This window comes from Nycticebus coucang, chromosome 2 (assembly GCF_027406575.1).
Source record: "Nycticebus coucang isolate mNycCou1 chromosome 2, mNycCou1.pri, whole genome shotgun sequence".
Classification (NCBI taxonomy): domain Eukaryota; kingdom Metazoa; phylum Chordata; class Mammalia; order Primates; family Lorisidae; genus Nycticebus; species Nycticebus coucang.
Window position 1 is genome coordinate 148,612,928 of NC_069781.1, and position 15,840 is coordinate 148,628,767.

At 52.5% G+C, this 15,840-nt stretch overlaps 1 protein-coding gene across 7 annotated transcripts in view; it reads right to left on the minus strand.

Annotated features, from left to right (window-relative positions):
- Positions 1-15,840, minus strand: part of ZNF423 (zinc finger protein 423) — a 318,249-nt gene that overhangs the window by 267,005 nt on the left and 35,404 nt on the right. For 2 of the 7 annotated variants that reach the window (XR_008378296.1, XM_053582125.1), the window contains exon 1: positions 4,754-4,844. The exons of 4 other annotated variants lie outside the window; for them this stretch is intronic. The gene's annotated coding sequence lies outside the window, so the exon portion shown is untranslated. Of the gene's footprint in view, positions 1-4,753; positions 4,936-15,840 lie in introns of those variants that run through there. One more of the 7 variants, XM_053582126.1, reaches the window with a different exon arrangement.

Genomic DNA, 15,840 nt, shown 5'->3' on the forward strand with positions numbered 1-15,840 from the left:
TAACTGTGGTCATCTCTAAAGACCTGGGGGACTTTCAGGACCTGTGGGAATCAGCATCCTCAATAATGGAAAAGAAGGGGCCCAAAGAGGCCAGAGGGCATTCAGAGGGCGTCTGCCGAGAGGTAGCAGTTCAAGAACCAGTTCTCACTATTAACCATGGCTCCTGAGTATGTTAAGAAGGATTCTGAAGCTCTGCCAGGGCCTCGGGTAGCTGAGAACTCCATGTTTACCCTCAGCTGTGGGATCATGTGGTAGTGAGCTCTTCTGAACCCCATCTCTTCAACTCCACAGCAGGTGCTAAGCAGCCCACACCCCCATTCAGAGAAGCCAAGACACATGACAGGGTCACATCATAATCACCCTGACTGAGAAAACCAACAGATGAGATAGCACGGGTAAGGCCACCCGCCGTAAGCAGCACATGTCCTGAAAGGAGGGAAGGGACCTTCAGCCCCTCACTGACCTCTCTGTCCACACATTCACACCCTCAACACACGGGCACATCCCCAGGATGAGGCTGGGGCTAGTATGTAAAAAAACCTATTTTTTTTAAGAAATGTGTTATTTAGACAATTCGATTCCTAACCAGAAGCCTGCTTCTACCTGATTTAGTACTTCAAAAATTAAATAAATAAAATAAAATGTTTTTAAAAGCAATATACTCCAACACTGGAGGAGAAGCTGTTCACAGACTCAATGGAGATCTAGAAGGGAAGTGGGTCTCCTCTTGGAATTCCGTAAGAAGTTTTGACAGCAAATTTGGCAATGCTTGACCCCCCCACCCCACCCCCAAACTCTGCCTTCAGAGCCAGCGCCTATGGAAGACTCGACACTCCTGGATTTTCCCATAAACTGTTCCCCTGGCAAATCCCCTAAATCTAGCTCAGCCACTGCCTCCCTTCATCTCCTGGCCTTGCTATGTATAAAACAGAGCAGAAAGACATCCAATAAGAGTCTGAGAGTTCCACAAGGGAAGTTGATCCATCCTTGTAGGAAAACTGACCCTTCCTGAAGTCACCTATAGCTCATCTGGCTATACAGATGAGGGAGAGGAAGGAATCTGTACAGAAGCTATGAAATGCAGGGGTTCAGGGAATGGCCCAGAGTGGGGTTGCCCAGGCCCATCCCCTCGCTGTGCCCTTTACAAATCCACTCTGCTCTTTGGTCTCCCCTGGAAAATAGGGATAACAGCAGTACCAACCCCACAGGAGTGTCAAGAGACAGGAGTGATGATATTCCTGAAGCACTTAGCTCCAGGGAAACATGCAATCGATGTGAGCTCACGTTCCTGGGATCACTCAAGATCCCCCTCTCCCCCCAGGTTCCTGGCTGGCTGCTGAGGTTTCACTCTGCCTGGAAGGTAGAAGGGCTGAGTTTTGAAGAGTGAGATCAAGTTTCCCACTGACATTCACCATAGCCATAGGAAGGCCACTGATCCTCTGGCATCAGTGCCTTCCCATCCCCCTCACGGTGCAGGGATGGTGTTCCTGTGTGTGGAACCACCACAGATCACAGCCAGGATGCTCCGCTTCTGTGCCAGCCAACCTTCCTCTCACCCTCTCATTCCACGTCATCGCTCCACACTTGCTAAACACACTGGCAAGAGAAGGGAGATTCTGCAGAGGAAGCCAAAGCTACAATGCCAGCAAAAGCTGTAGGTTGAGCACCTCTGTGGAAATTTGATTCCTCTCCCCTCTACTCTCCCTGATAAAAAAGATGGTGATGGTGATGGTGATGATGATGATGATGTTCAGGACAATGAATGTGAGACACAGTTGTCTTTAAGTATTAGACGAAGAATTTTCTCACTAGACCCAGGAGAGAACATGTGGGCATACGCAGCTCCCCACCCCACACCCACCAAGGACACTGCCCACTAATCAGGGAGCTCTATCTATTTGATATGGATGCAGCTTCAAAGGCCCAACAAAGTAGGTTAAAGTCTACTGGGCTGGCTGGGTGCAGTGGCTCATGCCTATAATCCCAGCACTCTGGGAGGCCAAGGCAGGTGGACCCCTTGAGCTCAGTTAGAGACCAGCCTGAGCAAGAGTGAGACCACATTTCTACCAAAAATAGAAAACCTTAGCAAGAGCCTCTCTTTAGCCCAAGAGTTTGGGGGTTTTGTGAGCTCTGATGCCACAGCCCTCTACTCAGGGTGACAGAGTGAAACTGCCTCAAAAAAAAAAAAAAAAAAAAAATGTATTGGGCTTCTCTGTCCTGGTCCATGGAACTTCCCTTGCCTTCATGTACCTGGGCACACGTACATGCATACACCTCCACACTCGCACACATCTACACACATGTTTGGGGATGTGTCCAACTCAAGCTGGAAAAGCCCAGCTTCACTGAGCCCAAGTGGCACCCAGCTTACTGGCTCCCACTCCATCTTCCCAGCCCCCCTCTGAGGAACCCCTAAAAATCCAAACTTGTCTGATGAGGAAATGGAGCCCCGCAGAGGCACAGCATCTGTCCAGAAGCAGCCCTGGTCTCCCAAGGCCAGTGCAGATGCTTTCAAAAGAGAGGAAGGAAGGAAGGAGGGAGGGGAACTGTGGCCGCCCAGCTATCCACGCCTCCTTCTGCCCCGGTCCAGCTCAGCCATGGGGCAGGAAAAGAAAAGGTAACCGAATATCACAAAGCCACCTGATGTGTCAATGTTAGTGGACAACAGGATCGAGAACTGAGAAGGCGCGCAGACAACATCGCAAAGGCCAGGCACCCGCGTGAACAAAAACAAGGTCTTTTTCTTCTCTTGTTCAAAGAGTCCCTCGCAGCTCTGTCAGAAGAGGAGCCAGCATGGGTGAGTTGGCGGCCCGAGGGACTGGCAAGAGTGTGCCCCGCGCGGCCTGCGGCTCTGGGCCGGGCCCAGGGGAGCGAGGAGACAGTCGCCAGCTCAGTCGCGGTCCCGCGTCCTCCCCGCCACCCTGCATCAGAATCACCTGCCACCAGAGGCTTCTACAGAGGTTTCCTCAGCTGCTGCCTCCAAGTCAGGGCTTTGCTGACCCATTCACAGAAGGGGAAACAGTCCCAGAGATGAGAAACAGCTCGCCCGGGGGCTCAGATGCGGTGACAAAGCAGCCCCAGAACCCAGGTAGCCTAGCTTCCAGGCCACAATGCTCCCACCTCTAAATAAGCAGCCATGCGTTCCTGAGCCCTCACTCTGTGCCCAGCACTGCGGCCAGCGCTTCACACGTATTTAGTTGCCCGAAGTCAGGCTTCTCCGAAGTAGTCCCCAGGCCAGCAACAGCAGCAACACCTGGGAGCTTGTCAGAAATGAGGAAGAACCTCAGGCCCCATCCGGACACACGACACTGGAGTGACTGGGGGTGGGACCCTGATGTCTGTATTTTCATGAGACCTCCAGGTGATTCTGACGCGTGCTGGGACTTGAGAACCCTTGGCCCAGACAGACAAGAGATAAGTGCTCCATTTCACAGATAAGAAAACTAAGACTAACCAATTTGTCAAAAGGCCAAGGAGCCAGGTGGGGGTGGAGTAGGGCTGGGGTGGAGCCAGTAGGGGTGGAGCCCGGCGGGGGTGGAGCCAGGTGGGAGTGGAGTAGGGCTGGGGTGGAGCCAGGTGGGGCGGAGCCAGGTGGGGGTGGAGCCAGGTGGGAGAGGAGTCAGGCTGGGGTGGAGCCAGGCAGGGGTAGAGCCAGGAGGGGGTGGGGCCAGGCGGGAGTGGAGCGAGGAGGGGGTGGAGCCCCGACTAGAATTCTTCACATCTCCGTTTTACTTCTCCATCCATCAAGCTCAGCTCTGGTTCCAGACAGAGCAGCATTAGCCAAGCTAAGACCCAAGTGACTCGCTCACTCTCCCCCAGTCCCCGGCATGATCCAGGGGTACGGAGTACTCCTTCAGTCCCTCCAAGAGGACAGTTCATCTCTGGAGTCTACCTAAGCACACAGCTCCTGGAGTTGACAGGGAAACCACTTGGAACAGTGGTGTGCTGGCCAACATTTAACAGGCAGCTCTCAGGGGATAAAGGCTCAGGTCTGTAGGTCTTGCCATTTTCTTTAGTGTAAACACCCCTCCAGGGGCAATATCAAGCTACAGACCAGGACACTGCTGCACACCAAACTGGGCAGAGAGGGGCACAGTGCACACACCCCTGGATGAGGAATCAGTGCCACAGGAGGGACAGGAGAGAAGGGACGTGACACTGCACAGGGTGCTGGAGCTAGACCAGCCTGCTGTGGGTAGCCCACCTTCCTGCCCAGGATTTGCCCTCATGTCCCAAGTATGTTAGAAACAAGAGAATTTACTTAGAGTTTATCTCCTGTGGCTTCCTAGAATAAGCATCTTTTTCACTTTTTTATAAAACTTTCTGATATAAGTAACTCAAGTACAATGTAGAAATCTAGGAAATAGCTGCGAGTTAAAATTGACACTAGTAGCACGACCTTCTCCATGTATAAACACACTGTTATATCCTTCCAAAAGGCTGTGAGGATATACGCGATTAAAGAACCAAAATGCTCTGTAACCTGCTTTTCTAACGCAGCAGTACTCAGTGAACAGTTTTTCACATCAACAACAGAGACCAGCACTGTCTCTATTAATGGTGGCTGGAATCCCATCACAGGAGCCTTCACATAACCCCTGCTGCTGGGTACTGGGGCTTCTTCTGACTGTGTTCTGCTATGGGAGAATCCATGCCCATACATCATACCTGGCCACAAACTTGTTCAATGATTTGCTTAGGATTAGTTCTCAGAAGCAGGACTTTGGGGACAAAGAATGTGCCAGGCTCATACCTGTAATCTCAGCATTTGGAAGGCCAAGGCAGGAAGATCGATTAATGCAGGAGTTCAAGATCAGCCTGGGCAACACAGCAGGACCCCGTCTCTACAAAAATAATTTTTTTATTACCCAGGCACAGTGGCATGCATCTATAGTCCCAGCTGCTTGGGAGGCTCACTTGAGCCAAGAAATATGAGGCTGTAGTGAGCTATGATCACACTACTGCACTGTAGCCCCAGTAACAGGGTGAGACCCTATCTCAACACACACACACACACACACACACACAGTATTTTAGACTTTGGGACATACGACCAGCAGGCATTTGGCCACTTCCTTCCTGTATGAGCCTTGAGCACCTCCAGTTGCCTAATAGCTGGGTTCTGTCCCTCAAGGGCTGGCAAACAGGAGCTGAGAGAGTGAAGGAATGAATGAGACACTGCCATACAATGGAGGATGCCAAGTGAATCCCAAACTCAGAACAACACAGAAACAAGTAGAAATGGTTTGGACTCAGAATGTAGACATAAAGGTAGGGGGGGTGGGGGGAGTTGAGACAGGAAAGGTGAAAGGTGAAAGGTGAGCACCAGGACAGGAGGGAGCTCAGAGCTCAGAGGCAGGGCCCTTCTGTCCACAGTCATAGCCCTGCAGAAGCCTCAGAGGTAGGGAAACCAGCCCAGAGCTAGGAGGAGTTTCTACTTTAACCACAGTTAAAATTCTAACAGCCTTAGGGCGGCCCCTGTGGCTCAAGGAGTAGGGCGCTGGTCCCATATGCCGGAGGTGGTGGGTTCAAACCCAGCCCTGGCCAAATAAAAAAAAAAAAATTCTAACAGCCTTTTACACTAACATGCAAATCCCACTTTAGAAAGAATAATTGTGGACAAAAATCTTAAAAGTCTTTAGATCTCTTTTTTAACACAAGCAAAATCTGTCCTGCTCAAAGATGAGGCTCAGAAAAAAATCTAATAAAATCAAATTTGGCAAAAAAATTGTTTCTAGAGGAAATCTGAAGTAGGCCCACCCAACACATCCTAACACCCCTTTGGATTCTGCCTGTGGGGAAATATGGACACAGGCCCCAAGGTCATCCTGACCACCAGCTACAGGGACACCTTCTCCCCTGGTCAGAAACACTTCACCAAGCTCAAGCTCACCTCCTCCAAGAAGCTCTCCCTGATGGCTCCACTGAGACTAGAGTTAGCAGAGTTAGCCCTCATCTGCAAAGTGGGGTGTAGTCAAAGCCTGAGAATCCAGTCCCCATCTGCCAAGGTTTGCTGTGTGGCCTGTGCACGTTAGGCACCTTTTCTATACACAGCAACCCTATAAGGTGGCTCTGAAGACCAAATGAGGTGGTGTGCATGGCTCAGCAATACCCAGGCCCAGGTACCTGGCTATGGAAACCAGGATCCACAGCATAACATGCTGCCCTCAACTCTTCCTCCACCCGCCTTAGGGAAGTCTCTCCTCTTCTCACCTTCCTATTCACTTGGCACCAGGCTGGGCACGTCAGAGACACCAAGAACAATAACCACATAACTTTAGTGTGCACACTCGGAGCAATGCTCTTGACGCCTGTTACCATGTTTAGGTTCAACCATGTAAGGGCCCTACAGATGTAGGTACTCATTTTACAGATGAAGAAACCAGGGCCCAAGTGAACTTTGCAAAGTGGCCCAAGGACAGAAGCAACAACAGGGAGAGGCCAGAAGTGAGGCCAGGGCAGCACGGCTCCAAAGCTCACACGTTTAACACCACACCAGCCTGCCTCTCTCCGCCTGTGTGGGGCCAATGATCTTGGGCTGGCAGAGCCTCCCAGGCCACGTGTACCTTCTTGGAAAAGCAGAAGCTCATTGGGAAGGTAGGGGTTGAAATGGCTCCTCTTTTCCGAACCCTCCAGAGATCGGTCTGCAGACCTGGGCGTGCCAGCCTAAGTTGACACAAACTCTACCTAGGCAATGAGTGTCTATTCTCACTAGTAACATGAGATAATAAAATTCCTGTTCAGTGTTAGATAACACAGGTAGAGAGCTTAGCTCAGTGCCTGGCACGGAGTGGGCACCACTAAATAGGATTGCTGTTTCTGTGCCCCAGCAAATCCATTCAGGGTTGGGATGTTTTCGGAAAATTCCCTTTCCAAGGAACTGCCTGCCTGGGCCCAAACCAGGGGCCCCAGGCCTCCCGGGGTGACCTCCTCTTTATTCCCATCTCTCCTTGAGGTTAATCTCCTCGTTCACATATATTTCATTTCATACAGTCATCTCTGCATGGTCTCGTTAACCAGAAATGTGCAGCATATAAATGTGGATTTACGACGGGATCTGGCTCCTACATCCTGTTTCGGTAGCAACACCCGGGTCTTGTCCCACAACTGTCTAACTTGGAGGGAAGGTCACACAGCAGAGGGTACCCCAATTCTGCAGGGAGGGGCCCCAGCCCACACAGAAGGCTGGATGGAAGTGGCCAAACATGCAGTAGAGTCCTGAAGGTGGGCACACCAGCCAAGGGTCCGGCCCTTCACGAGGCAGAGGGACTGAGCATCCATCCAGGTCTATTTGCTGTTTCAGGTGGGAAGGAAGAGGGGGGTGAGGCCAGCATCCCATTCTTTCCTTTTTTCCACTTTTGTTTGAAGAAAAGCACCATAAATTAGAAACTAATATTTTTTACAACCCCTTAACAACTTATCCTCTGAGCTAACATATTGTAAATAAATGTCAGTTCCTTGTTACACATGTGCTTCATTTTAAATACCAGCAGAGGAAACTGAGTCTCTTACAGAAAACTGATTCGTGTGTTTATTCTAGTGTGTATGTGTGTGTATACTTGTGTGTGTGTACTTGTGTATGTGTGTATACATGTGTGTATGTATGTGTATATGTGTGTGTATACTCGTGTATGTATATACCCATGTGTATACTCGTGTGTATATGTATATATATGTCCGTGTGTGTATACCCGTGTGTGTATACTTGTGTGTGTGTGTATGTGTGTATACTTGCATGTGTATTTTGGACACGCCTCTCCTTGATTTTCTGTTTTCATGTTGCTCTTCTCCCTCACACTTTTTTGTGGTAAGAAACATACAACGTAAAATGCGCCATCTCAACCATGTGTGGGTACACAGTACAGCTGCTAACTACAGGCACACTGTCCTCAACCTCCTTCATATTAAAAGTCCCAAGCCTTCTACAAGAACGGAGTGCAATGACCATTTCCAAATGTCCTGTCATTCCACATGGTTGTCCCAGGAACAGGGGCAATCATATAATATTTTATGGCTTAAAGAGTTGGTTCTTTTAATGAGTTTGATCTGGGAGGGGGGCTTTCACTGGCACAGTTGTGTCGCCCAGCTTGGCTCCAGCACCCACCCACCATGGGTACAGCACACGTGGGGAGGGCCTTCAGGGCCCCCAAGCATCTCCACCTGGCAGCTGGTCCCAGCAAGGCAGGCTTTCCTGAACCCAAATCTGCCTGGCATTCCCAAGACGCCATGGCAGGGAAGGGGTCTCAGCAGGGGTCTACCTGAGCAGACAGGACACTTCTGGGCAGGGATTGGGCCTCTCCAGGCCCCAGAGCTGGCAGGGGACTCCCCCAATGATGGCATTCCACAGACTTCTGCCAGGAGCACATACCCCCAGCACTTGGAGTTACCACATGCTTTTCTTTCCATAAACTCCCTTCTTTTACTTAAATTCCTTTTCTCCTAGCTTCTCCCTGAGCAGCACTACTTATGAAATCATATATCTGGTGTGCTAGTAACAATTTTTCTACTAGCTATTAGAATAACATAAAAAGTAACATTTTCCTAATAGACAAAGGAATAAATCTATAAAGAATCATTCACATATCAGCCACCAAGATCACCACAGGCCTCCAGTGAAATGTCCCATTTGGGCAGTGCTGGCCCCTCTGATAAACAGATGAATAGGGGCACTCTACCCTGCCTCCTGTCCCCCCTGCTTTACTTCCTACATTATCAGTTGTCCTACATGGAACTCCAGGAATTCATCCAGCCCATCTGAGGTCAGCAAGGGTCGAGTGTCACACACCAAAGGCAGTGCTGGGCAGAGGACAGTGGAGGGGTGGGGAACACACCAACTACACCAATACACACTCCAGCAAGAGGTAAGCTGCCCTCCAGCACAGGGCTCATCCGCCTGCGCAGCCTTTAGCAGAGATGGAAATCATCTGATGAGCAAGGCTACTTCCCCAGTGGCTGGACCACTCCCCCCAGGGCCCAGGGGGAGCTTGACCACGAGCTGTGCCTCCAGGGCCAAGCAACAGGCTGGGCCAGGAAGACTCAGCCTCAGGAAGGCTCAGGGGAAGGCTGGCCGAAAGGGCAAGGCCTCAGCAAGGGCCTACGGATAGGAAGGGGTGCAGCTGAAGGCAAGATGCCAGCAGCCCCCACAGGCCCTGCGGGTGGCGAGAAGCCTCGGAAGGAGGCACGTCCCTGGATAGGGGGTACACGGAGCCCTTCCCACCCCCAACCACATCTGTCTCATCCCACAGCCCTGCAAGGCCCAATACTTGCCAGATGTGGGCCGCCCATGGGACCGAGTTCATTTTCCTTGCATCCTATGATAATACTTGGCTGCGTTTATTTAACTTTCTGCTTCGGAGGGTGGAGAGATGGACCAGGAAAATCAGCTTGGCTCCCTCCGATCAAAACACAGCAGCCCACACATCATGCGCGGACACCCACACAGAGAAACTCCCTACACCCTCCAAAAACACACATCTGGTCCAGTGCGGGCAGGGGCCGGCCCTCGGGGTCCCTGGATAGGCTGGTTGGTGCACAGCAGTGGAGGCTGTATTGCCAACAAACTCCATGTGTCTGCACATGGCCAGGCTCCAGGAGGAGCCTGTCATTCAACCCTCCCACCAGGGTGAGAGGCCTCAGAGAGGTTTTAGGGAACAAGGCAGTGCCATTTGTGGGCAGTGGAACCAAAATTAACATCCAGGTCCCACTGACCCCAGAACTCCCAAGAAGGTAAGAGGAAGAGTGCCTGGAAGATGGGGTGCTGACAAGAAAGGTTCTGAGGCCCCAGAGTCTCCGTTCCACACCCACAGACACAGACGTGGCTCCTCCCCACCCCTCATGGCACACACCCTGGCTTCCAGAGGGCAGCCTCTGGGTGGGTTTATACTGCCAGAGGAAACACTCCTGTTCCCTGTTCTAAAGGACTCCTTCCAGCGTCTCCATGTGCCCCGGGGCATCTGAACCACACTCTGGGGGCTGGGGACAGACACCAGGGGTTGGGGCAGGAGTGTCCTCTCCCCCCCAGGGGCACACAGCAGGGCAGCAGCACACCCAATAAAAGGTGCCCATTGGGCGGCGCCTGTGGCTCAGTGAGTAGGGCGCCAGCCCCATATGCCGAGGGTGGCGGGTTCAAACCCAGCCCCGGCCAAACTGCAACAAAAAATAGCCGGGCGTTGTGGCGGGCGCCTGTAGTCCCAGCTGCTTGGGAGCCTGAGGCAAGAGAATCGCGTAAGCCCAAGAGTTAGAGATTGCTGTGAGCCGTGTGACGCCACGGCACTCTACCCGAGGGCAGTATAGTGAGACTCTGTCTCTACAAAAAAAAAATAAAAAATACAAAAAAAAAAAAAAAAGGTGCCCATTCAGGGCAGTGGTTGTGTCCTTAGCTCATGAGAACAGCCAAGGTCCCTCAACAAACAAAGCCACTGACATTTGCATGGAACTTTCTATGTTCAACACACTTTTACACCCGGGAAGAACTACATCTGAGTCACTGCAAATTGCAGACTCCAGTCTGAGGGTGTAGAGGGCACAGGCAGGGCCCCAAGAAGCCTAATGCAGCCAGACACTCACTCTGATGACAGAAGTCAGCAGCAGCCACTGCCACCACCCAGGCTCTCTGTAGGCTGAACATCTGGCCACCTCAGAGCTCATTGGAACGGAGAAATTACTCTGAGCCCAGCTCAACCCAGCCCTGCCAACAAGTGGACATGCCACAGCCAAAGACCTCAGAAAAAAAGGAAGCCTGTAGTCCCTCTGAGGCCCAGGGCTCCCCACCCCAAATGACACGACTCCCACTTACCTGCCATTCCACCTGCTCTCGCTCCTGGCAGATGAGGCCTGGCCCCCACCCAGTGCTAGCCCCCTGCCCACAAGCTCCCCTTCCACCCTACAGCCAATCTTGGACGGGTAAAGCCCTTAGAAAAATATTCTCTGGAAACCAGAGATGCCCTTGAAAGGCATCCAGGTCAGACACAACCCCAGGAGCTTCGCCCCAAACCTTCTGAGCAGTGGGGCAGGGTAGTGGAAAGAAAAGCATATGCTCAGGACTAACGTCCAGGCCTCCAACTCAGTGTCTGTAAACTGGGGGCATAACAGCACCCAGCTTGTTGTTGGGCAGCTGTGAGCACTGGACACGCTCAGCACAGGGCTTCTGGCTTCCAGCAAGATCCTAAAGACCCATGCTCGACCCAGGGCGAGCCGGGGCCTTGCACGGGCTAAGTGCTCCTTGAGCATCACTCGTGTAATCCTCACATACGTCCTATTCATCTCCCATGAGAAGGCCAAGGTCACAGAGCTACAGATGGGAGAAACCAGGATAGAATCCAGCTCGGACTCCAGCTCTGCCACAGTCACAGGGACAGGCACTCTTGCTGATGTGCTCAGCACCTTCACAGCCACCTCCCTAGTCCTCACTCTACATCCTGGCATGGACCCTGGCACGGACCCTCTGCTTCCCAGCCTGGCACCCTTTTCCTTTCCCACTGAGCCTCCAGCCCTTGCATGCCCCGCCCCTGCCTTCCAGGAAAATGCTCTCCTGCCCCAGGGCCTTTGCTCTTGCTATCCCTAGCACCTAAAAGGCCCCCCTACCCCTGCTATCCAAGAGGCTCCCCCATCCCCGGGTAAGAGGACCCTCCTCCCCTGGGCCTCTCATCCTCCCAGTGCCTGATACCTGGTGCACCAGGCTGTCCCCTGAGGCAGGGCCCCATCCCGGTCCTCCTCCTTCTCTCCTCACTCCTGGCCCAGGCAGCCACCATCGCTGGTTAAAGTGAATTCATCCCAAGCTCTTTGCTTTGTTACCTTTTTTAACCATCCAGATTATAGGAAAAAAATTAAATAGAGGTGGACACATGAGAAAAGTAAAACTGACCCATAATGCCATTTGGAAATGCCATGGGTATTTGGGGGTAGTTGGCATTACTAGAAATTCTCCCCTTTTAATACGAGTGGGACCCCAGGAGTGTCTGAGTGGTCTTATGCCCTCAGGGTCAGCAGAGCAGTGACAGAGAGGCTGTAAGAAGCTCAGGGGCCTACAAGGACATGGCCAGGAAGGGGCATCCGGGTAATGGGGGGTATTGAAACCACATCTTCATTGGGAAAGTGAAGAAACTGGCAATGCTCAGCCCAGAGGGGCAGGCTCGGGATGGGGAGGGGGGCTCAAAGCTGTCTTTAGGCATCTGAAAGGCTGTCACCAGGAAGATAGACTGAACTTGCTGTGTAGCCTCTTCAAACCGGGACCAGCCAGTGGAAGTCACTACAGAAAGATGTCAAGAAGGGACAAATGGGATTGTCTTAGCAGCAACTATGATGGATGGTCCGCTTGGGAGGTGGTGAGGCTGCCAGCCCGGGAGGTGATCAAGCAGTGGTGAAGAGACCCCCAGGCAGTTCAAGCTCAGACAGAAGAGGTTAGACCTGACCTTGACAGGATCTCAAATGACGGCAGTGGAGCCAGGCAGGTGCCAGAAATAAACACCAAGGGTGGGGGAACAACTGGGTTGTGAATGACACCACTGTACCCCAACTCACCCAAAGCTGCCACCCGGAGTACATTGAGAGGGCCCGGTCTTCTGGTTTTTCCAGGGAAACCAGAAATCTGAATGTTTATGGGAACTATTCCAAATTTTTAAATAGGCCCAAGTGAACTTCTCACAGGCCACATATAGTCCTGGCACTACGTGCCAAAGCCCCCCAGGTCTCACAAGGAAGGCGCAGGTCAAATGAGGCAATCCAAAGAGAAGAGGAGCCATTTCTGGGACTGGAAGAGCAACACCTCGCAGGAACAGAATGGGTTAAAGTATGATTTGGCTCTGCTCCACTCTGGGGCTGCAGCTGGCCTCCTAGCCCCCCCACCCCCAACAGCCCCGGAGGCCCTGTCAGCTGCCCAGGCCCCGCCTGACCCACCCCACATGGTTCAGCCACCCAGCCTGGAACCCCAGACCTGGGAACAGGCAGCTGCCCCCAGGCTAGCCAGCCACAGACAGTCAGGAAGAGATTCCGTTCCCCAAGCCCCGCTGAGAGCCATTTGCTCATTTGGGATGGCTGCCACAGGGACAGAGGCAGACTCTGTCCCCCTCTCCTCTCCCCTCTCCTCTGCAGCCCCGTGCCTGTGACAGGACAGAGCTCTGGTGCCACAATAATCAAATGGCCTTAAGTATGACTCTCAGTGCTGACTGAGCACGTGCCCCAAGAACTGGGCTGGGTGCTGGACACAGAGTAACCTCATGGGGGAGTTTTTAACCATCCTTACTTCATAAGCGAGGAAACCCACACTCAAAAAGGTTAAGACACACAGCCTGCAAGTGGCTATCCGACTCTACAATCCTACACCAAGCCCCTGGGCCAGATGGTCCTGGCTCCCAGACACCTCTGTACCCTACTCCCTAGTTAACTTCCAGGGGACAGAGGGGACAGAGAGGGTAGACCCAGTGCTGCGGGCAGGGGCTGTGCCATACCAGGCTAGCAGAGGCCACACCCTCATCCTCTCCCCACCCCCAGAGGAGCAGTCTTGTGACTACAGTAAACTGGGGGGCCTAGGACTTGGGACAGCAGCAGGAGACACCATCCCTATAGCCTCAGGGATAACCACGGACTTGTCCTCCATCATTCTGGAATCAAGCAATTCTTATGTCTCACCAAGTCACTAGTCCTGGGCACAAGGAACATTTTTGTTTGTTTGTTTTTGTTTTGCTTTTTTAAAAAGGCCCCATCTACCCTCGTCCCAAACGAGACTTTTCATCCTAAGAAGCACTAATACTTGGGCATTCTCAAGCCGGCTGTAATTTTTTCAAATACACATTAAAATAAACACATTAAAAACATTTATGTGGGGATGGCCATTACCGTGGGCAGAGGGGCAGGGGTGGCATCCAGTTCTGGGGAACTGGCTCAGCCAGGTCGTTTCCCAATCTGATGCTGGCTACAGGGGTACGTTTAGTTGATGAAACTTCATTAAGCTGAACATTTAGGGCCGACAGACTTTCCTGCATTTATGTGAAACTTCAATAACAAAAAGTCAACTTAAAAGTACTAAGGCAGGCTTGGCGCCTATAGCTCAGCGGCAAGGGCTCCAGCCACATACATGGGAGCTGGCAGGGTCGAACCCAGCCGGGGCCTGCCAAACAACAATGACAAGTCCAACCAAAACATAGCCGGGCATTGTGGCGGGCACCTGTAGTCCCAGTTACTTGGGAGGCTGAGGCAAGAGACTCGCTTTAGCCCAAGAGTTTGAGGTTGCTGTGAGCTGTGACACCACAGCACTCTACCCAGGGCGACAGATTGAGACTTGGTCTCAAAGAAAAAAAAAAGTACTACGGCAGAGCCAAATTAACTAATTTGGAATCATTTCTAACACAGGCTGGAAAGTGAGAAAGCGTGAGGGGAGGGAAGAGAAAGAGACGCCTTTTTCACAGCTGTGGACATACGTATATAGAATTACTCTGGAACGGGCACAGGAGCCGGCAATAGCAGAGGCCTCCCAGGAGGGCAGGGGGGTAGCTGGGGTTTAATGTTAAGCCGTGTGCATTCATTAGTAAACAATGATTTTAAAGTTTCTATGATGTGTTTTGCTCAGAACCCCCTGCCACAACACCAAGGGTACGCATGACCACTTTGGGGAGCAGTGTGTGCCCTCCCACCTTGGTCTACTCGCCCAGTTCTGGCCCTGCGAGGCTGCGGGACTTCAGAGCTGGACCTCTCTGACTCCCATTTTCCTATGTATACATTGATGTCGGACTGGGTTTCCCACAAGACCTCTCCAATCCCAGTGCCCCCGCATGTCATAACCTAGTGAGTCCAACCTGCAGCCCAACGCTGGCCTAACAGACAACAGCCCATTTCACCTCCTGAAGCCTGACCCTGGGCTGCCAGAGCCTTCTGAGATGGCTGGACAGCCTCCAGGACAGGGGTATTTGCCCTCCAGATATCCACTGCCCCAGCCTCTGCTGGCAGCACCCTGACTGTGCCCTAAGGAACTGCTTGGCACCCACTGTGGACGTCAGTGGACTGTCAGCCCAAAGGCCCCACCCTCCCCTGGGCTGTGACCCAGGCTGAAAGCTTAGATCAGCCTACAAGTGGATGCTGGGCCCCAGCAATGCGGGAGGCATGGGCAGCAGAGGCTCTTCCACCCCTGGCAGCTCCCTGACAAGACACCTACTCCTTCCTTCTTGCTCCGCTCATCTCCAAAGCTGCCCTGAGTGCCCGGTGTCTCCTTCCATTTCTCCCACCAGCTCCCCCTCATGATCCCATTATGTCCCCTTTGGCTTAAGTTGTCCATAGCTCCCTTCTGTCATGAGCAACCACCAAGCCCTGAGCCAGGAAGCCCATGTGGAAGCCGAGCCGGGAGGCTGGTCCCACCACTCATGCCTACTCGAAACCACAGGAATGGCCAAGGGCCCTGTAGGCAGGGGCCAGGGGTCCACACACTGGCAGCCATGCCTGGGAGAGTTGAGAGAAGGCTCCATCTGAAGGAAGGAAATACACCACTCCTTACTCAAGGACATTAGCAGGACTTGCTGGACTCCAGCTTCTTCCTCCTGGAAACTCCAGAGGACTCTGGAAGCAACAACATGAGCGAAGGTGTGAGGCCCGTCCAGGGTCTAGCTGAAGGTTGCCAGCGGCATGAGCCAAGGGTGCTGTGTGGAGCAGAGCTCAGGGACAGCCTTCAGACAGGGCCTGGGCCACTAAACTTCCTCAGGCCTCACTTGTGAAATGGACACGGTAAGTATGCCTTCCTGTGGGCTGCCATGGGCGGTGGAGTGACATGCTGGGCATGTAATGAGCCCACGCAGGACACATGTACCCTTTCCAGCAAAGGGCAGCATCAGGGAGCACACAAGAACTGGATGGGAT